At 40.3% G+C, this 22,202-nt stretch overlaps 1 protein-coding gene across 1 annotated transcript in view; it reads left to right on the top strand.

Annotated features, from left to right (window-relative positions):
- Nucleotides 1-22,202, top strand: part of drp2 (dystrophin related protein 2) — a 132,294-nt gene that overhangs the window by 61,593 nt on the left and 48,499 nt on the right. Inside the window, exon 2 of the mRNA XM_010784573.1 lies at nt 1,344-1,494. The gene's annotated coding sequence lies outside the window, so the exon portion shown is untranslated. The remainder of the gene's footprint in view (nt 1-1,343; nt 1,495-22,202) is intronic.

Below are 22,202 nucleotides of genomic sequence, written 5' to 3'. Positions count from 1 at the left end.
CTTTTCTTCAAAAACAAATCCTTCCTCCGCAGTATTTCTTCGTTGCTCAATCTCTTCTTCTTTAACTCCCCGCTGTTTCCTTCCTCCGGGAGGTCCATCCACTTTTGATCATATTAATATCCTCATATTATTACATCTCATTATTTGCTTTGACCAGAAAGATTTAATTGATAGAGAGAGTCTGGAATAACTCTTGTGCTGGATTCTGGCTGACTGTAAAATGAAAACTCGTCTCTTGAAGTTGCCGCTTTCGTTTTGACACCCTCGCGGGTTGTTGCATGAAAAATTTAGCATATAGAGAGTATGAAATATTCTGTCATTCAAACAAATGTTAATAAACACAAAAACACACAGTGACTACATCTCAGCCAAAGATGCATTGGAAGTGTTACAGACAGGAAAATAAGTTAAGAAATCTTCTTTTTCCTCACACATATATAATGTGAATTATGAATGCCACTTCTACTCTGGAAATAGTTCATCTCATTCCCTTTCTGCTGGCTGCTGGCTGCAAGCTTGGCATTACACTTTTATATGTGTTTTGAACTGTTAGGGAGTGCTCTCTTTTGCCTGCCAACCTCTGCGCTGCTCCCTCTCGAGATTTATTGGAAATGTGACACAACTCTAAGGCAACCTGTTTGGTGACAAACCAAGCTAGAATAGGTTCTTCTTATTTTTTAAGAGCCCTCGTTTCAGAGCCCATCTTCACCGCAAACTGCCTGGTCGGGCCGCATCAAAGCGGATTAATGCGGTTATTAGTGATGGTTAATGGTCAGGACGAGGCTTGGAATCAGAGAAAAGGCTGTTAACATTGCCATCAAACCTGAGGCCAGGATAGAGTAGCTTTGCGGAGCCGTGTTGTGCCAGAGTAGCAAATGAAATCTCAGCGAGGAGAGGGTATTCTCATTGGCATTCCTCCCACGTCGCCTCAGCCCGTTTCCTCCAGCGGCCAGCACCCACTGTCTCCACAGCCCTATATATTCCAGGCCCGAGTCTGCTGTCTGCTGATAATAAACAGCCCAACAACCGGGCCAGTGATACAGGGGTTGGCTGAGTTAGAGCCCAGCCGCCCTGCTCTGTCCATCCCGCTCAAAGGTTGGGCAAAACCTTTACTTTATGCTTGGTGTCACTGCGTTTTAAAACCCCAGCTGTTACTGCTTTGCTCCGAGGTCTGAATGTCATTGGGCTTGTAGGAAAGATAAAAAGACCTTGGCATTTATCCCAGTGACAATAAAGGATTATGCTCTAAAAGACAGTTGTTAAATGGCCCTTTTTTCAGCCTCTTATCAAATTTACTTCAGCCCACCGTGGAGGAGTTTCTGACCCTGTCCTTTGTCTTGCAGGTTTTACCCTGTCTGAGGAGGTTGCTGCTGCTGTTACTCCACGTCCAGGCCTCCCCCGCCCTCCCCCCCCCTCTGCCAGCCACAGAAGCGTTGGCCCGATTCCAGGGAGGCTCCGATCCTGCAGCCACGTCAATCACGTCTTCACCGCTGGGTAACTATAAAGCGTGCAGGCACTCCTCCTGCCTTTGAATTTTTGGATGAGAAGCACAGACTTCTGAGATTATGTGTGCTTGCTTTCAGGATGGATTTTCATGCTTTTTTTGTTATTTCTGGGGTCGCTCATGTGTGCATGTAATAGAGGCATTTTCTCCAGCCGAGCATGTAACAGACACACACAAACAGCGGGGCCTGAGGGCTCAGGAGGAATCTCGAGGGGTTTGATCCGAGCTGTTCTGTCTTTTGTTTTCGTCTTGATTTTCAAGCCCATTGACTAGTTTGACTCTGGCTCCAGGTGTCATCTAGTGAACTGTGTCACACTCAGCAACTGCATTTCAAAGTTTGGTCGCAGTGAAGCGAAGAAAAGCGGAGGATAAATCAGCGGTGTGTATGAAATGTTGTCCTGCCTGCAAAGCATAATATTGCAAGTCAGTCATACATACTGATGATGAGCTGTCAGGCATGCAGTGTGTGTAAGGAGACATGCTCTTTAAACCGGCACCATGACTTTGTGTTATGCGAAGAGAGTCGTAATGATGAGCTCGCAGAGAATTATGAACTGACTGTGCAGTTTACTTTCTTTGTGTTTTAGTGTCTTGTATCACGGTTTTATTTACAGTTGCCACCCACCTCCATAAATAGTGGAGCATTTAGCTGCTAAAGAGACATATATTTCCCTCAAGAGCTTGTTGACAGCAAAAAGTGCAAATTGGAGAGTCGATATTGCTTTCCATTCACCAAGTGACCTACCACAACATAATGCTTATAGAACGCATGTGTTTAATCTCGATTGCCATTTTGACCTGAAAAAGTAATTATAAGACAGTTTATGCTGGCCAAAAAAAGTTAATTATTGCAGTTAAAGGATGTTAGGAAGAAACATATGCATCTAAGTTAGGCGTTTGTATTTCTTACACAATTTCTTCATGGTCCACCGGACACTGAGCTGTCCTACTGACCCCAATTTTCTTTCTGTCTGCTTAGCAACTTCTAAAACAAAAACTAATTTGGTTAGAAACTGTGACACTGGACTTCAGTTTTCAATCCATCTGCTAGTTGGGTGCACTGCCAAGTGAATGCAACAAGATATGATGAATATAAGAGTCCTTGTCAAACCCTATACACACCGTAACAATGTAAAAAACATGATTGAAATATTTATGTTTCATCTAGAAATTTGACAAAGGTTAGTTTCCTCATAGCTTCACACGCATAATGTTTGTCTGCTGCAATTTCTGTCTTTTACGCCTCATGCTTCATGATGTTTTTATATTAGTTTGGTTCCATGACACTGAATGGTATTTTTATTGATGTCAATAATTTTCCATCTATGCACAAATTGAAAATATGAAAATATATCCTTTCTGTGTATTTCCTGTCTCCAATAAGCCCTTAAATGACCCGGCTCACGTGATATCCCTTTCGGTATATATCATCTCCTTCCTGCACATAAATGAACCTCACATGATCACATAGAGAGATGCGAGCCGCTACGTCTGTTTGTTTTCCTCCCGCACTTCCCTTCAGCTCTGCTACGGTGCATTTAATCATCGAGTCCCCTTACGCTCCTTTCCTTTGTTGCGGGCCCGATCGTGCCATGCTTCTCCCAGTTAAATAAATGGGTCCTGGGTTTCTGCCGAGTTGTCATTTAGGTGTGTTTGACCCTCTGGAGCCGATTCAATCACTGTCTACCCACAAATAATATCCTCCTCCTGCCCTTATCTGTGACTCCAAATGACTGAGCTCCAGCCCTGTCTTCAAATCTGAGCACCACAGAGGGAAGCAAAGGAACAAGGAGGAGGAAACCCAGGGAGGGTCATAAAAGGTAGCTGCTGGACAGAAAAAAAGACAGAAAATGGTGTGAGGATACCCAGTGAGGGAGCAGCGATTGTGAGGACATAGACCCGGCTCTATGCTCTGGGCTGGCAGCGAAATTAGCTCTGCGCAGCGCTCACTCGGTCTTCCAACTGTCGTGACACGAGGGAGCGTAGCCTCGCTCTCGACTGCTGTCCATAAGAGATCTGGTTTTTCGAGTTGCAGCCGGTTAAAATGTTATCTCTCTTCAAGTCATTTGAGAAGGGCTTACGGTACTTAGTCAGTGGGAGAGATTTCCCTTTCTGATTTGTTTCCTCCTCTTATCTGTAGCCTCATCATCGTCGGAGCTGAAGTTTGACAGTTTGCAAGTGTAGTCTGTGCTTGAAATGACACAAAGCAGTGCATTAACCGCCTCATATGTTCATCTGCTCAACTGCTGAAATTAGCCACCCCTCATGTTGCTGCGCTCCTGTGTCACAGAGCATCCCCAGCCAAGTGTGCGCGACAATAAGCTAACGTGGCGGCACCCTCACCACTGCAGTCTGCATGCTAATCATCAGAATAGCGCTGCAATCACCAACATGTCTCCCGAGGTTTATCCCTCCAAAGCCCATAATACTGTCTATTCTGATTCCCACATGCTACCATAATCTTTCCTGCAGGATTTACTGCTTTAAATCGTAATCTGTGCAGTATTAAAGCATATCTGAAACTCACTAAATATATCAACATCACATTAGTGCTTCTTATAAAAACCTGATGGATGAACTGCAGAGCTCACTGTTCGTGTGGCTCTCTGTTAATAATGTTCAGCTTAGCATGCTTACCCTCTTGAATGTCCCTGAGTGTGTCGAAGACCCGCCACAGTGGCTTCTGGGAGCCTCATGTTTCACATCACATTTCCTCTCTCCATTTCTCTACTCTACTTCACTTTGCAGTTCTGCTCATCTACTCCCTGGTCACAGTTTGATGTTCTATGGGGGTTTCTTTTGAATCTGCAGCCTCCCTCTTTCTTTTCCTCCCTTGTTGTCCAGTGATGAGCCGCAGGCCGCGTGCGTTTGTGTGTTGTGCTCCAGAGGCCTGAGGATGAACAAATGTGGCACTCCCCTATCATCTTCTCCCTCTTCACACTAGTCTCCCTTTTCGCTGTCACATCTCCCACTCTTCCTCTTCACTCCTTTATTCCCCATTTAACTTAGCATGTATCTCGCTCTGCCCGTCGCCTCTGAGAATGATGGGTAATGTTCGGGGAATGGGGGAGGCTGCAGGAACAGAATATGGCGTCTTGAGAGAATCACCCGTACTATTTGTTCTTATGATGTGTGTGTATGTGGTTGTGTGGTTTATTGAGTTGTGGATGGGTAAATGGAAGGATGTTCATGTGGGAATAAGTGGGAGGTAAGGGTGTGTTGTTTATGTTGGCTGTATCTTAATGTTCCCATTTGAGGAAATATATATAATTTATGTGCATACACGACTGTTGAGGTGTGGGTAAGTGGTGTGTGAGGATGGTGTTTTGCTTTTATGTCTCTAAGGAAACAACACATTATTGGAAGAAACACAATAACAAAATGGGAAAGACAACATTTTTGGCCATAAATGAAAAAGATAACAACAAACATGAAACACAACATTTGAGAAAAGCCATTAACAGTCACAAAATACAACAACATTGAATCATCCTTTGGAGGATAGAGCATTGATGTTTCACATATATTAAAATGTCAGAAGTAGTGTTGGGCATTATGTGACATTTTTCAACAATATGGCAACTGTAAGCCCAACAACAGCTCACTGTCGATATATTGGCGCATGTGTTTGTGTGTGTGTATGTTTATGTTTACAAAAATCTACAATATATTCTTCCAAAGCTCAACCCTACTCTGAATTGACGTTGATAAAATTGAAAACACAACAACAGTTGAATGGACTTGTTCTGTCCAATCACTAAGAAAAATTGCTGTCCCTATTTTTCTCTTTTTGTGAAACGTTGTTGTGTTTTCTCTTTTGATTGTTGCCAATTTGTTATTATGTTCTTATATTTTTCGATTTTTGTCTTTTTATTCTATTTTCTTGTTGTGTTTTCTTCTCCATTATTGCTGCAATTGCGCATCAATGCAGCAACAGCCCACACTGCATGTTCATGTATATGTTGATGTGTGTACATGTGTGTCTGGTGTGCACCCACACAAGTTAGCAGGCGTGCACTGTGTAAAATTAAATCCACGTCAGCAGGCAGCCATTCAGATAAGATTAACAGGACTTGACATATCCTTCGTTGCAGACAGATGCTTGCTCCACTTCTCTCTGAACATTTCCCCTCTCCCCTGTCCTCCGTCCAAATTACATTTCATCTAAGTCTGAGAATATTTCCCCCTGCAGTACTTACCCAGTCTGCCCACAGCAAAGACCTGTTCTCACCATAAATATGATTTCTGGTATTGTTATTACAGGGAAGTGTGATTAGGAGAGCATGAGTTAGATTAAAGGCTTGTTTTATGCCATATTGAAACCAATTAGCTCCAAGTACACACTTTCACCTCAGCAGACAGACGACACGATAGGATATTATGTATGCATGAAATCTCAGGTCTGCAGATTTTTTTCTTCTTGAAAGCCTAAGAGGGGGAAAGTTTCCATGTCATTGTGTAAGTAAAATATGTACCAAAAAACTTCTTATATTTCCATGATGGTGGAATAAATAAAAAATGCATGTGGCTCTTACAGTATATGACCTATGTCCCAGGATAGCAAATGCTGCCTTGCCATCTATGATTTAATTTAGAAAACGGAGGCAGAAAGCACATATGTAAGTTTAATATGAATGTGAGTTTGTGCAGGCAGTATTCAAATATGTGTAATGTGCCGTACAGTGAAGGAACGAGATTTATGTAAAACAGAACAGAAGATGGGGACATAATGTGGGGGTTAGTGAGTTACACTTAAATAGATGTGGACATCATTTATACATTAGCACAGTGGATGTCAGGGATGTCACCAAGGGCCACAGTGAGGAAATGCGAGTATCATTTATGCATAAGTACCATTATTGTGTCGGAACACCGCGTAGAAAAAAGTAGTAACATCCGTGTTTAAAACAGTCGAAGCAGATAGTTCTTTTTTTCAAAGGCTACTTTAAAGCAAACCTCTTCACTGGTCGGACATTCACACACACCTACTTTTACTTTACGTGATCATTTCACTACCTTTTCTAGGGAAGTATTTTGAAAGAAATGCTTTTATATAATGGTAAATGGTAAATGGACTGCATGTATATGGTTTATCCAGTCTTTAACTCCTCAAATCACTTTACATAGACTAGTCATGATTCGCCAATTCCCAACCAATTCATACAGAGGCAGCCATGCAAGGTCGCACTTAATCAAGGAAGCTAACATTTACTCAAACTTAGCCATGCCACTAAGAGCAGCTGGGGGTTAAGTATAGTGCACAAGGTACAAGAAGCATCGACATGTTGACTGCAGGGGCTGGGATCGAACCAACAAACTTCTGATTGAAAGACCACCACACTACCTCACACCCCTAAAGGCAGTTATCTACACCTGTAAGATAAGACGACGCAATCTAGTCCATTTACAAACATTTTGACACTTGTCATGTTTCAGATTTCTGAGTTTTAAGCACTTTCACAGAAGACCAGGCTCTCAAGTAAAACAATTGTCATTTAATCATCACAACAAGCGCCAGAAGTGACATGTTGACTTTCAAGTGTCACAGCTCTTAACTTTAGTAATTACATTTTTGTTTTAACTTTTGACAGACTCTGTAAACCATGTACCATGTTTCACCACCATGTTTAGTTGGCTCGAACGCTTCTTCATCCTTTCTTAGATTCAGGTGATTTTAAATTGTGATGAATATTATAATTATCTATCTGTCAATAACTCCCCCTCAATCCTACTTGCCCTTTAGGTACAATTATGAATGCAGGACTTTGTGTTAAAATATATTTGCACTTTAGCTTCAGAGACACATTATTCCACTACCGGCTCTGGTTATCGGTATCTGATGCAAAACCAAAATCATTGTTATCGCCACAGTGACACAATTAATGACACTTTCTCATCTCGTAGGAGACGGGGACGCAGCACAAATTGTGCCCTGCCTTTCATGCAGGCGAGACCATTATCATGTGCGGCGTGTAAATAGAGTGGAGGTGATTGTGAGGTAGCTGGTGGTGTGTGCCACGCTGACGTTTTAGCCATTAGTGAAGCTATGTACTGTAACAGGAGACTCAGGAGGAAGAGTCATTGATCTGTTTGTGTATTCGTGTGTGTGCTCCTATAACAGGAACATACAGTTGTTTGAACATCTGTAGATGCTCTGTAGATGTTAGGTGATATGTTTGTGGGTGTTGTTTTGCATAGTAGTAAACACCGGGATGTAAATTAGCCTTCTTTTAGCATTCTGTTGGCAGTTGCACACCTTTCATGCTAATCCTGGAGCACAGTAATTGTGGGGGTGAGGGAAGGAGGACCTTTTCATTTGTACCCACTGGTTCCAATACCAGCACTGAGTTGCCCTTCATTAGGGAGAAGTTAATCCCTGCTTATGCTCTGCAGAAGTCAGCACATTCATTACTGCGTAGCCTCTGATGGAAAAGGACGTCTTTATGAGGTGATGAGGAAAACTTTTAAGCTGGAGTTTGAAAACAAGGCTAATATATTTGTAATGTATTGCATTCCTGAGTAATCGTCTGTGTATGTATACAACTCATTTATTTATGCATGTATTTTATTTCCCAAAAGTCTGTCCAAACAGTATTTTGCAGCTTCCCACAATTTTTTTGTAATAATTATAACCATTTAAAGGTGAGGAGGTGAAGGTCGTGCAAAGCCATGGACACTGTGATGCACAAATATACTGCAATAAACAGTTTGAATATTTACTAATACTGAGAGATGGAATTAAGGGGTTGACCTTTGGCAACATATTGCATTATCATGTGTCCTTGGCTGATATTATTCAAAAAACAAACTCTTTAACATTTGCATGAGTAGAAATACAGATTTAAGTTTTTCCAACCTCTGTTTACTATCATTGCATGGTGCAGAGGTTATAAAATCCGACTTCCAGCATATAAACAAACAGGAACAAAGGGGAGTCTGACAATATGCAAATAGAAAAACAACCAGTTCTGATGAATTTGTACTTCCTTTGTTGTTTTAGCAGTGTTGTTTTCCTCTCTCTTTGCAGTACGCGTGCACCAATGTAATAATATATCTCTAAATATCTGCACTTTTCAAAATATAAGTAACAAGCATTTTCTGTTATGCAACATATGTTTTGGTTAGTATTCATTTATGTGCTTAATCAGAGGCCTCTTACAACAGATGTTACCATAAAGAGCTGCTCTGTTTCCCACTGACAGGCGAGGGCAGGGGTGGAAAAATATTATCAGCATCTTACAGTATATCATGTCCAGGAAGCTGTACAACTCATATCACCTCGCACAACCTTTCCTCATCACAAATGCATTCCTCGTATCTCTTTAACCATACATTTCTTGTCTTTACCCCAGGTAAAATTCTTGTATAACCACTGCTGACTTTATTATTTTAGTCGGGAGTTAAAAACTCTTAGCCGTGTTGCTTCAAAGTAAAACTAATTATATTTCGGTCTAGAAAGCCAAGATAAATTGTATTGAGATCTTTTCCTATCCAGCTTATAAAAAAGCAAAAGATAACGTTGTTTTATCTTACTTAAATTGCTTTTGTAGTTTTAAATGTGATTGGCATACAGGAATAATTTCACTTCTAAGCAGCTCCAGGTCACTGCCCTGTGAGGAAATGACTCATGGATTTAAGTGGTTTCAGGCTGCGGAGAAATGGCTCTGACGGCGGTGGACCATACCCACATTATCAGAGACTCATAAATAAAGCTGCATTCAGCTAATGACAGCTCACCTTGCCTCCCTCTTACATCCGCTTGAACAATGGTTGCAGGCAGTAAGACAGCTGTGAAACATCACATGTAAATGTATCCATCAATTGCAGTAACATTAGGTAACTAGCCTTGCAGGCTGCTCTTTACTTTGTCAGCAGGAAAATGTGCCGCTAGAATTGATTTGTCGTCGTGAAGGATGACAGGACACATCTGAGCGGCCGAGTGGAAATGCATATCCTGGCTCACAGGCTGCGCTGCTTTGAGAAGTTCAGTGTTCGCATGTGTGATGGCAGCAGGAGTTATGTGGCTCTGTGAAATTGAACAAACAAGTTAATAAAATCCCCCGGCTGTCCGTTACTGAGGTTGACAGACGTACGCTGATATGTGTGGCGCAGGTTGTTATTTGTGTGGCGGACGTTTTAGACCTGCAGGCTTCCATCTGAAACACTAAGCCGCCCCTTTGAAGGTATAGTTTTCACATTACTTGATGTTGAGATTCATTTGTAAATGAATGCTGGTCAATTTACTCCCGGCTCGAGGCCAGATTCCACAGCTGAGCTGAGTTGGACTCTGGGTTGCCGTGTCACACTGGGGTCGGATGAGCAGACGGCGTGGGCGCCTCTGATTGAGAGCGCTGTCACAGCACCTGAGGTCCAGGCCTCTGATGAACTCCTCCAGGGACATGAATAATGTACACAGTAGGCCTGAGTGATGGGTGGTGTAATAATGCCAAGCAGAATAGCGTGACCAGAAACCCCAGTGACGTCCAGCGTCTTAACCAGCCTGCCAGCCAACACACACACACACACACACACACACACACACACACACACACACACACACACACACACACACACACACACACCAGCAGGGGAGAGAGATGCATTTAGCTTACAGTCCGCTCGTGGATGGTCTCTCAAGTACTGCTGTGAGAGTGAACGGTTTTGCTTTCCTTTAACATCTGAAATGTTAATGCAGGTTTAGAAAAATAGTCTCGCTGCTCAGATGCATTGGGTCGTGGAGTTGTTGCATTTAGTAAAGTGGGACCCAAAAGCAGACTCCTGGGAGGAGGCAGATTTAGTAAAAAACAGACTTTAGTCCCATCTCAGTATTAACTGGTAAACAAATCGAGATGGAAATTAGTCAAGAAAGGCAACCCAGGTAATGTGGTGCGAAAACCAAAGCAGACAACAGGAGCAAAACTGTACAAAGTCTCACTGCATCTAAACATGTTTATAACTTCTCTGAGCAGCCACACTGGAGGGGGGGTGAGAGGCCTGCAGGCTCAGAAAGGGCTGAGCTGCTACACATAGGGATAAGGGTCAGAAAGTCTCCGCTCAAAGGCATTTATGGTGTTGCACTGGGTTAAAAAGTGAAAAAGACGTTGTGTTTGGAATAAGCTTTGAGAGACTTTCCCCTCAGCAGACCATACCCATTCCAGTACTTTAATTCCTCTTCGGTCTGAAAATAAAAAAGAGTCTTATTCTGGGTAAGCTGTGAGTTTCAAATTGTCTTCTATGTCCCTGTGTTTAATATTTCTTTAGTGGCTACTAGTGTAGGTAATGAGGGAGATACACCTCTTTCACAGCCAAAGTTTTGATATGAGAAGCAAAGGTGTGTATATGTTGTCTCACTGACAATGTTTGGCCAGTTACATGAATAATACCTGTCATTATTATTATTATTATTAATATGTGTCGTGTTCCTGCTATGAAAGTCCAAAAGAGCAGTGTGGGAGGCAGGCAGATGATCAAAAGTATGATCAAGAGTATGATTCTGCGTAAACACACAAAAATATAAGGCCAAGGAAAAATCTGAGGCAGAGAAGATAAATGGTACAGGCGTTACTGTGATGAAGATGTTAAAGCAGTGTGACTGATGGAGGAAGGAATGTGTGAAGTTGAACACAATGAGAGATGTCCTGGTGAGATGTCTCAGGGGGGCTGGGTGTGACAGAGAGCTGAAGAGTTCAGAAAAAGCTCCTGTCGCTCGCTGTGATTTCTCCAATAAAACGTCTCATTCCTGGCCTAACTTTTTTCCTCTAAAATGTCTTTGTCTAAGTGAGTCATTTTCCAGGAAATGTGGATTTGTGTCTTCAGAGAGTGTGGATCCTCCAGTGGGGTTTGCCCTCGTTGATTACAGCTCAGCTCTCTCCCGCTCAGATCCCAGTCTTTCATCGACTCGCTCCTTGTTTTTTCCCTCTCCCCTTTCTTATCGTGTCTCCCTGCGTCCCCCATCAACACACTTTCCCTGTCTCTTGATGTCTCTCTGACAATCCATCAATTATGTGTTACGACGGTGTCAGGAGGTCTACATCACCTAGAGGCTAATGGGAGTAAAAAAGAATAGGAGAGGCATGAGAAAAAGCCACCATCTCCCATGCCATGTTCCACCTCTCCTGGGATTGAGCAGAAGAGTGGGAGGTAACGAGGGAGAAGAAAAAAGGAAGTAGATTACTGGAAATAGGGAAAAAAAAAAGATTCTGTGCTGGTTGATGGGGCACCAAACACCAGGCTGCATGACAGCACTGTGATCTTCAAAGCTTTCCTCCCTTCTCAGTCCCTTCAGTCTCTTGCTCCCATGTTTCTTTGAGAGAGGGTATATACTGGGAGCTTCAGGCGTGAAGCGGATGTAGCGTCAACGTTTTGATCCTATCATCTTCAGGCTAAAATCTCACAATATCTTTCACTGTATCCTTCAGCTAACAATGTGCTTTATCCTTGTATCTCTTCATTTTAAGGTGACCTGTTGGTGTTGTCCCTCTCCTGTAGAGTGTAATTTAGGTTTTTGTGCATGTAAATGGTCTGCAAAGGCTAAAATCCCACCCATTGCCCCCTGCCTGAAACTCCTCGATTGTACTCCTTTGTTTACTTCCATAGCATAGTGACATTACTTTCTAACACTTGTGCTTCTATTGGCTAGTGCTCTAACACGTTGTATGATAGGGGCAGACCTCTCTTAAGTGGTTGACCAATCACAACAGAGCCGGCCAGATAACCAATCAGAGCAGGCTGGGCTCTGGTTTCAGACAGAGGGTGAAAAGAGGTGCTGCAGCACAGGCAGGATGAGACCAATAAAGACCTTTTTGAACATTAAAGCATGCCACAGTAGAGGCACTAAATACAAACGATCATGACAATGAGCGTAATGTTCTCTTTATAGTTAATTATTAAACATTTCTCAGTTTCACAACCAGTTGTCACAGTATATCACTTTCACTATTTCCCCTGTCTCCCACAGACCAATCCAAAAATCAGATATGTCACAATGTACCAGCCGGTCTTCACTTCAATGATGGCCGGCCTGTAAAAGCTGGATGTGCCGCTGTGGATAATGCTGACTTCTGAAGCAGGGCCACTGCCTCCATTTTCAGAGAGAGAGAGGGAGAGAAGGGAGGGGACTTGCTTTGATGGGGTTTGGCTATTTTTGTGCTCCACAAATACCTTCCCTGTCCTGTTTTTGGCTTTTGACAATCCCCTCTATTTAATCCAGTCTGTGCTCTCGGCTGAATTTTTCTTCCAAAAGACACAGCATTTCTCATGGAGGTGTCGCTCAATATTTATTTAATCAAGATGAAATATTGTTCTGGGACTGAACACAAATGTTAATTACATGCATGTGGTAATATCTTAATTCAGGATCATGACAGAGTGATGGTATTGTTTACCCTGCACGGTGCCTAAGGGAGGCCTTTCAGGATGTTTTATGAGTCTGGTTAGACACTTGATTAAGGACTTGCTTTCCACCGGGGCTCCATCATCGCTGGTGCACTAAAAGGACACAATGAGCTTTAAGTCTTTCTTCCATCATACGCGGGTACGGCATGTGTGCCATTTCAAATATTTATAGTACTCATAAGATGAAAAGGTATGTAAAATTGCAGGTTTAAGTCGCATAATCTGACAAGTTACAAATATATGTATTTGTTCATTGATCATAGGACGTCCCTTTTAGGTGTTACAGTCCAGACACCTTGGCAGAAATACAGGCATAGCTTAGTGTTTAAATAAAACCTCCTTACAGGAAGCAGCGCCTGTGGTTTCAGCATAATGAAGGCCTTTACACATCGTTTTGTTTTTGTGTGTGATTACTTTAAATGTCAATATATCAAAATAATATTCTAACTGTTGTTTTTGTCACGAATGTTTGTAATGAACAGAGGAAGAGGAAGTGCAACCAAATTAATTTTCGAAAAAGGCCAATGACAATCAAAAAAGCACAATGTGTGGAACAGATTAGGTTGTGTCTATATTTATAAAGATTAACAAACAAAACAATGAGGCTTTTGAAAAAAAACAATGTATTACTCCATTCAACCCCAACAATCTCTGTGTGTGTTCTGACTTCATGATGAGTTGGGGCAAAGTGTGTTGATCAGAGTAGAGCAACAAATGTTTACGGACAATTTTGACAAGTGACTGGTTCATCCCCGTCATGCTGCAGATCAAATGTGTCTGCGTGTTATAGACTGGTGGGAGGTACAGATGAAAGCTGGCTCCCTACTGCTGCTTGTGCCACCGGGATGTTTATCAGCACTACTGACTCTTGGTGAATAACTCATCGTCAAATGTTTTTGCTAAAATGTGTGAATTTCCATTTCGTTCTGTTATTAGCCTTAATAACATCTGTTAGAGAGGTCTGCTACTTTGGTCCAGGTTGAATTTCAGAATAATTGTGAAATAATAACAATAAACGTTACTTGTCGCAGTTTGATCTCTAAAGAAAGCACTTGTTTATTTAAAGGTCACCTATTATGCAAAATACACTTTTTCATGTATTTTATACATCAGCATGTGTCCCCTCTGTGTAAAGAGATTCTCTCTCTTTTTGTCCTGATCCATTTATATAAAAACCTGTCTGTAAATGAGCTGAACAGATTTTGGCCACTTTATGATGTCATAACGTTTTTGGGGGTTTTGCAGCCATTAGCCAATCACCAACCAAACATCTTGAGGGGCGTGAGGAGTGGCAGCTCATTTGCATTTAAAGCTACATACAGAGAATCAGTACTTTTGAAACAGGGCTGAAACAGAGGGGTTTATGGGATGCTACAATAATCTGTTTGGTATTTCGAGTCAAACACTTCAGAAACATGTTTTGCGTATATCTGAGACCTATGATATATTGAAATTACAATCAAATTGTATAATAGGGGACCTTATAACATAATGTGTTAGTAAGATTAAGATTATAGACACAAAGTTAATTTAATATTTATATATTTACCTTCCCAACAATAAAGTATTCAATATTCAATCCTTCTTGATTACACTGGTAAAATGCTCCATTCATACTACTTACATGAGTAATAATAATAATAATAATAATATAATATCAAAAGATAAAGGTGGATAAAATAATATAACCATTCTACAAAGGAGTCGTTTTGACTTAAAGTGGACCTATTATGCTATATTTGAAAAATATATTGTAGGGCCATACCTATACAAAACATGTCTGTGAAGTTTTTTGCTTAAAATACCAAACAGATCACCCATTGTGGCCATGCCTCATACTGCTCATACCCCTCTTTTGCAGCCCTGTTGCAAACAGGCTGATTCTGCTTTAAATGGAACGGCTGCTGCTAGCCACGCCCCTTTGTAGCGTCACGCAGCTTTCCCCTACTAGAGAGATTTCTACCGGGAGAAGCTCAGCTAAACGCTGTGGTGAATAAATGCCATATTATGCTCCCAACCACTTCAAGCTTTATTTCTGAAACAGTATGGAGCTCAAACCTTTCTCTCTCGCAGGGTTTACCACAAGGACATTACGTTACACATATTCTCTCCAGTAGCCTCCATGGTTAGCTCTGAGTGTTAGCATGCTTGCTAATGTAAACACAGAGCATATTATTCCCAAAACACACCGCGCATTGTTTCTGATACAGCACATAGCTTGACATGTTCTTTCTTGACTGTTAAGCTAGAACAGTGCCATTATATGTATTATATATACAACAACTTTACTCTAAGTGCCTCCTGCAGACATCCTGCTGAATACACAGAGACACAGCTGCGACTGTATACCGAGACGATAGGTTGGGACGTGTCACGTGTGCCGGAGACGATGGGTCGGGACGTGTCACGTCGGCCGGATGTCGCCAATGACGTTATAGGAGCGAAAATTCTGGACCTGCTTGAAAAGAGAGAGGGATTTGTTTTCTGACACTTTGTGAGTTCCCTGACACACCGGGGACACATATTTATGTATAAAAGACATCAAAAAGTGCATTTTGCATAATAGGTCCCGTTTAACTTTTCAAAACGTGTTTTTAATTGTTCTATTTCTACTTGCTTATAGTTAAATGATCTGAATACCACTTCCTCCACATTATCATCGTTATTATACGCTAAACATATTATTTATAGGAAAGGATAGAAGGACGGAAAGGATTGAGATATGATCTATTTCCTCCATTAGTGAGACCGAGCACCCATCAGTGTGTGGAATAAAGCGACTACATTTACTGCAATTTAATGACGTGGCTCTCATATCACATTTAGGATTTTGAAAATGTTCCACTACAGAATATCTTTCAGCCTGGCCTGACATCTGAAACCTGTTTGAAAGCGTACTCTCTCCAGGCTATTGCTGAAATAGTTAGTGTCGACCGTTGTTTATAATTTAACAGCCTTCACCGCTTTATCATCCTTGGCCGTTATCTGAAGTCTGGCTGGATCTTAACGTTATGTTTCAAACTTGTTCCAAACTCGGGTGAAATGATTCATTCAGAGTTTGTATGCGATGGTATATTCAGTTGTCTTAAATGTCAGGTCAGTTCTTTCCATCCAGCTCTCTGCCTACCTTCCTCCGCTGAAAGGACAGTTTGTTTGGGTATTTGTTTGCGTGGCCTACTCAGCTTCTTCCTTTCCAACCAGCTTTGCAATCCTGTCCCACGTGTAATGATATACTGCGAATGTGGTGCTCAGCTAATACGGGATTTACCCTTCTTTAGATATCTCAGAACTAATCAAATATGAATAGACTTTGAATTGAGGGCATGAAGAAGGGTTACAAGAAAAGAGTGAGAGTATGTTAATGAAGGTCTCGGAGTTTCATAGCAGATGAGTGCTACCTGAATATTTTAAACTCTCCTCTATCATTAGCTCTTCATTAGTGCATTGAAATCCACCCTAGATTAATCTAATGGAAACAAATGATTCTCTCCTTTCCTTTTCCCCTACCTGAAATCTACTTACAACTAATCAGCTCCTTACAGTGCCTAGGAATGGATTTTTTACTAACATCTGATTTGCTATTTGGGTTAGGTTTTCGAATAATTGAAACGTTGCTTTTCTAATTTTAAGTTAAGCTCTCTGCTCTTCCACTGATGATCAATCACTGTACACTTTTTAGCAGAGTTTTCCAGTTGGTCTGTCCTGTTTTGCTAAATGTAAATGACTCGTGAAACATATTTTTTCATGAATTTATTTGTGTTCGGTGAGATGAAAACAGACGTGACCCTGTTTAAACAAACAGCTGCTTTCACCCTCGATTTGTGCCTGTCCCAATTACATACTTATTCAGCCGCAGAGTTTATGTCCCAGTGTTTTGTGACACAGTCAACGCATCAGCTTTGCATTTTCTATTTTGGTTGTAATATTTGTTAAAATTGAACGTCTCTTGTGTGTTTTATGTCTCCTCCTCTGTGCGGCTTGGCGCTGCTCTTTCTCAGTGAAATTGTGATTTGTGTTGCTGCTCACTGCAGACTGCACATTGACTGTGGAATTCATTGTCACCTTTTTAATGGACAGCGAGCTGTCAAACAGATTCCTCTCTGTTTGAGTCTTTATGGTTCCCTCAGCAAATATGAAGTGACAAGGTTGACAGGCTGACTGTGGACAGTTGAGCAGCGAGCCAAATGTCACACCACTGCCTCCATTAGAGCTCTTCCCTGTTGAATTGCCGCCTTTGTTATGTTCATCATTAGCACATAGCGGCACTCCATGCACAGTTGCTGTGAATATTCAGTAATTATACCTTGCTCTCTTTAAGAAGGGCTACCAAAACCTCACTAAGTGTCATTCTACATAATTGCAAAGTTCTGACTTGAAATGCTATGTTGTGTCACACATTTACAGCTGTCTTCCTGCCAATCTCTCCGTCTCCTGCCCTCATAATACTGTATGTGTGTGAGTGCACTTACGGGTCAGATTAACACAATTCAATAACGGGTGAAGACCTTTGAAGTTTGTGCTTGAAATTGTGAAAATCATATTGAAATAGATGATTTGCAATAGTTTGTTTGTGTTCTGCATCTGAGACTTTCAGAAAGCAAAAGTGAAATCAGTAGGGCTATGACCCGGAATGAGCAACTCCTGGGAAAATTCACTGAAGAACTTTGATTTGTGATTAAATTGAGTAGATTAAAGATTTTTTTATGAAGAAAATATTTTATTTTCAGCCAGCATTACCAAGTGTCACAAACATATGTGACTTGATTACAATGTGCTCAATCTGATGCGTCTCTTCTTTAAAGGTCCCCTAGTATGCAAAATGCACCTTTGATGTCTTGTATACATAAATATGTGTCCCAGGTGTGTCGGGAGACTCACAAAGTGTCTTACAATAAAACCCTCTCACTTTTCCTCCTTACCCACATCTCTAAAAGCGGGGGTAGAACGAAGCTGATCCAGATGTGCTGCGGTAATATCGGAAAATTGGGCTGGCTTTACACCCACAGCCCTATCAGAAACGTTGCTCTCAGAAACAATGCGCAACGTGTTTTGGAAGTAATATGGTCTGTGTTTACATTAGCGAGCATCGCTAACACTCAGAGCTATTTTTATTTTATTTATTTAATCCTTTATTTGGCAGGGACAATGCACAGTAAAGAACTCTTAAAACATTAAAATGTGTCAAGCGTAACAGTGCCAGATTTAGCTTTGAGCTCATTTCCATCCGCAGTCCCTCACATAAAATATTTAAGAAAATTACATTTTATAAACATAACAACAACAAAAAAACATGATATGAAAAAGTGCAGAAGAGCAAGAGCAGCACACACAAGTATTTATGACATGGTAATACAATATAGCAGCAACGACATATAAAGTGCAAGAGGAGATACAAGAGCTACATAAAGAGATACCCCTGTGTTAAAGTGCATTTAGCGGTGATTGCACGGATGTTTGTTTCTCAACCATTCTTTGAGTTGACCTTTGAAGCTATTGAGAGTGGGACAATCCCGTATCTAACGCTGCACTGGAGAGAGTATGTGTAATGAAGCAGGATATAAAAAGGTACTCACTTTGTGGTAAACTCGCAAGATAAAAAGCATTTGAGCTCCATACTTGTTCAGAAATAATCCTTGATGTGTTTTGGTATTTTGAGCAAAACACTTCAGACATGTTTTTTATATAACTGAGACCTATAAAATATGCCTACAAATAATATAATAGGAGACCTTTAAATATCAAATTACATTAGCACAGATTTTCCAAAAACTGTTTTTTTACGATCAAAATTCAAGGGTCTTGGCACCAATATTGAAAGTAGAACATTAACACCTTTCCAGCTCTATGGCACTTACTGGATCTAGTAAAAATATGTTTTGATTATTTGAAAGTAAACACTTGTTTATAAAATGAGAATGTTAAGCCGGATGACAGCTTTTAGCAAAATAAACAAAACAGTTTTGGGGAAATAAGCAGTGCAAATGCATCAACTGGAACCAAAGTCAGGTAATTGGTGCAGCCAGGTTTCACAGGGTCAGCAGTAGCTACCCTGTGAAAACACAATTTAAATATGTATTTCATCATTACCTTTATTTTGTGCTTTTTATTCCTACCGCCTCCTGGTATTTTAATTATTGCAAACCTTAGATAAGAAAGTGCACACTTTAGCTTCCTCAATTTAACAGAATGCCAACTGTTTTATACTTGCACTGTTAATCCTAAATATTACACAAGGCTATAACAAAATCCTGGCTCCTAATTTGCATTATTTTTATGTTGTTGTTGGCTGCTTTGCCATCACTAAACCAAATTACTTGTGGCATTTTACGAGGGAGGGTGGATGAATCGAAGGATGCTCTGTGTGGCCGGGCTGTTACTGTATCTTTTGTTATTAGTCAATGAATCATGAAGTATTCAGCAAATAGATCACACTTAAATATGTGCAGAAAATAAGGTTGTTATAAAAGTCAAAAATAATAAGATGAACCAAAAAAAACTTTCAGGAAAAAGAGATCCTGTTATGTCGTGAGCTGGATTTGAACTATAAGAAAGAAAAAAGTATTTTTGAGTGTTTCATCTTTGCAGTAGAAGAAAACTCATCTTCATTCGCAGGGATTTCAACTGGGGTTTGCTAAATTACCTCTTTTCTGAACCAGGCGTTCCCTCTCCACACATCACTGCACGTTAGGAAGCAATGACAAGGTTGACTTTTAATCAGCGTTGCTTACCCAGTAATTGTAAGGCGGTATGTTCAGTTCTTTCTGTTCATTTTTCCGTAATTAAGTCTAAACACGGCAGATGCATTTGTCAGTAAATGGCTTTTGAAACACAAGGGACTGCCTTTATTTATTGACTTCCAAGAGTTTTTAATTCTTTTTTCACCAACAATGCAGCTGTTGCCACAATATGAACCCCTTTGAGAGGAACACTTTTATGTCTTGGCTAATCCCTAAAATGCCTTTTGATATAATTATAAAGGACTGACTAAGTAATCTGTTTAAGATACAGACTGATATGTTTAAATCCTCTTTAGTGGCGTACTGCTCCGGCTCTCGGCCAGTTGTATTGTCACATACTGTTTATCCTACACCACTTAAGACTGAAATGACTGCGTTCATCTTAAACAAAACATACCATACTAAACTCTGTCTGTGACAAGGCTTGCACTATGAAGGAACATCATACAGACATGTTGTGTACTTCGTTATATTTTAATGTTTTTACTTGTTGAGTGTTTCTTTGAGGTGTATTTGGGTGTTATTGAATGCGCCTCCAAATAAGATATATTATAAATATTAATATATAGAGGTGCATATCACCAATTGTATCATCATTTAAACCCACATGTAGCGACTTCAGGAAACAAACAAAGTCGATAAGAGGCGGGGGCTGGTCGCAATTGTCTGATACGTGTACACTATAAAAAAATGACTTGCTGAGATAAAAAATGCGGTGAAGAATAATGTAATTTAATGAAAAATGTGATGATCAATTTAGCACAACGTGGACATGGGAATTGTATTAATAATCAAAGCAATCATAAAGTTTGCAGTCAACAAAGAAACCAGCGACCCTGTCACCCTCTTTTCCACACACACACGCGCACACACACACACACACACACACACACACACACACACACACACACACACACACACACACACACACACACACACACACACCTCACACAGGTGAACAGGTGATTATAATTCCTATGAGTGTCGCCCATATCCATGTGACCAATACAGATGCAATCAAACAATAATATCTTATAATAATACAAACCATTACCCATACAAAAAAATATAAACTACTACAAACGTAATTTGTATTAAAATGCATCACTTTGTATTTTTCATGGCTCCTACATGTACACCACAGAATAATTGGATTTCTTGATTACGTTTAGCTTCCCTGTCTGAAAGCCGTTTCTCTGCCTTTTTTCATCTCAAGCATTTTTTCGTTTGCGCACTTTAGATTGCATAGGATGTTCGAACCTTAGAAAACCAAACTCTAAATCAAATCACTTTTGACTGCTTCTGCTTAAGTAATGAGCCTACAGTGTGGTCTTGTGATTGGTATCGGCTTTTTTTAGGAACATTTTATTCTCGCAAAGAAGATGTTTTTGTAGTTTTTTTGATACAGGATTAAATAAATAATTTAATAATTAAAATAATAACATCATCAGTTGCCTGAAAATAGATTCAAGACTGAAACTGTTCTCTTATTTTAACCTTGTTATGCTCGGTTCAATAGTGATTAACATAATTTAACAGATGAATCTCAAGGTGGATATTTGCATACCACATGCTCACACAAACATATTCAAATATATTTTCCATTATTTAACCTGTTAAAGTCATGTTCCTTTTTTACAAATGTTGGAATACTGGCATTAGAAAGAGTTCAAAGGCTTGGATGGATGTGAAAATCATCACTAAAAAGAGGAGCTGTTGCATCAGAAAATATGTTGTTGTGTGCTGTTACACAAAAATGCTAGCAGCAAAAAGTTTAAGCTATTCTGTTTAATATTTGTATATGAAACGCATTCAATATGTAATATTCTGCTTTAATCCGGGCGAAATGATTGGACAGACTTATTACAATCCTGCGACAGCCACAGAAACATAATATATATATACCCTAGTTCTAACCTCAAGTTTATTGACTTGCTGGTGGGCCAGTCTTACTTCAATCAAACTCAAAGTTTATAACAATGATACAAATATCAAAGTTCCCAAAGCTAGATTTGAGTTTTCTGGCAAAGAAATCCATGTAACGTACTAAACCAAATCAATATCAACGTCTTTGGACAAATTATTTGATGCAAATCTAATCTTTGTACGTCTGGTAAACCACAAAGTCTCAAGTAGTGGAAGTATTGTAGTATAGTTCTTCTTTTTTGAAATAGTGTTTGAATGCATTATGATGCACAAGATACCTAGAATGTTTGATATTTGGTGGTGCATAGTGCAGCCATAAGAACAGTCTTGGACAAAGGTTTCAACATTTCTGTCAGGGTATAACTTAAGCTCATACAAAATAAACAGTCACCGATATAGTTTTGACTAAATTAATGTTTCTTAAGGAAAATAAAAGGGGAAACCAACATTTTATGAGTTGAAAGTGAGGAAGACCACCAGCGTCTCTCCGAGTGTAGAGGCCTTAAAGTCGGATTGCTGCACTAAAAACAACCAAAACTCAAACTATGTTATAATAATATTTTTGTCAGTTGATGCTTCACTGCTGCTCTGGAAGCACTTCATTCACCATGCAGTTGAATAAAAACCATAACCATTACTCA

This window comes from Notothenia coriiceps, unplaced genomic scaffold (genome assembly GCF_000735185.1).
Source record: "Notothenia coriiceps isolate Sejong01 unplaced genomic scaffold, NC01 NC01_scaffold00026422, whole genome shotgun sequence".
In the NCBI taxonomy this organism is placed as follows: Eukaryota; Metazoa; Chordata; class Actinopteri; order Perciformes; family Nototheniidae; genus Notothenia; species Notothenia coriiceps.
Note: the sequence above shows the minus strand (reverse complement) of the source record. Positions and strands in the feature narration are given on the sequence as shown.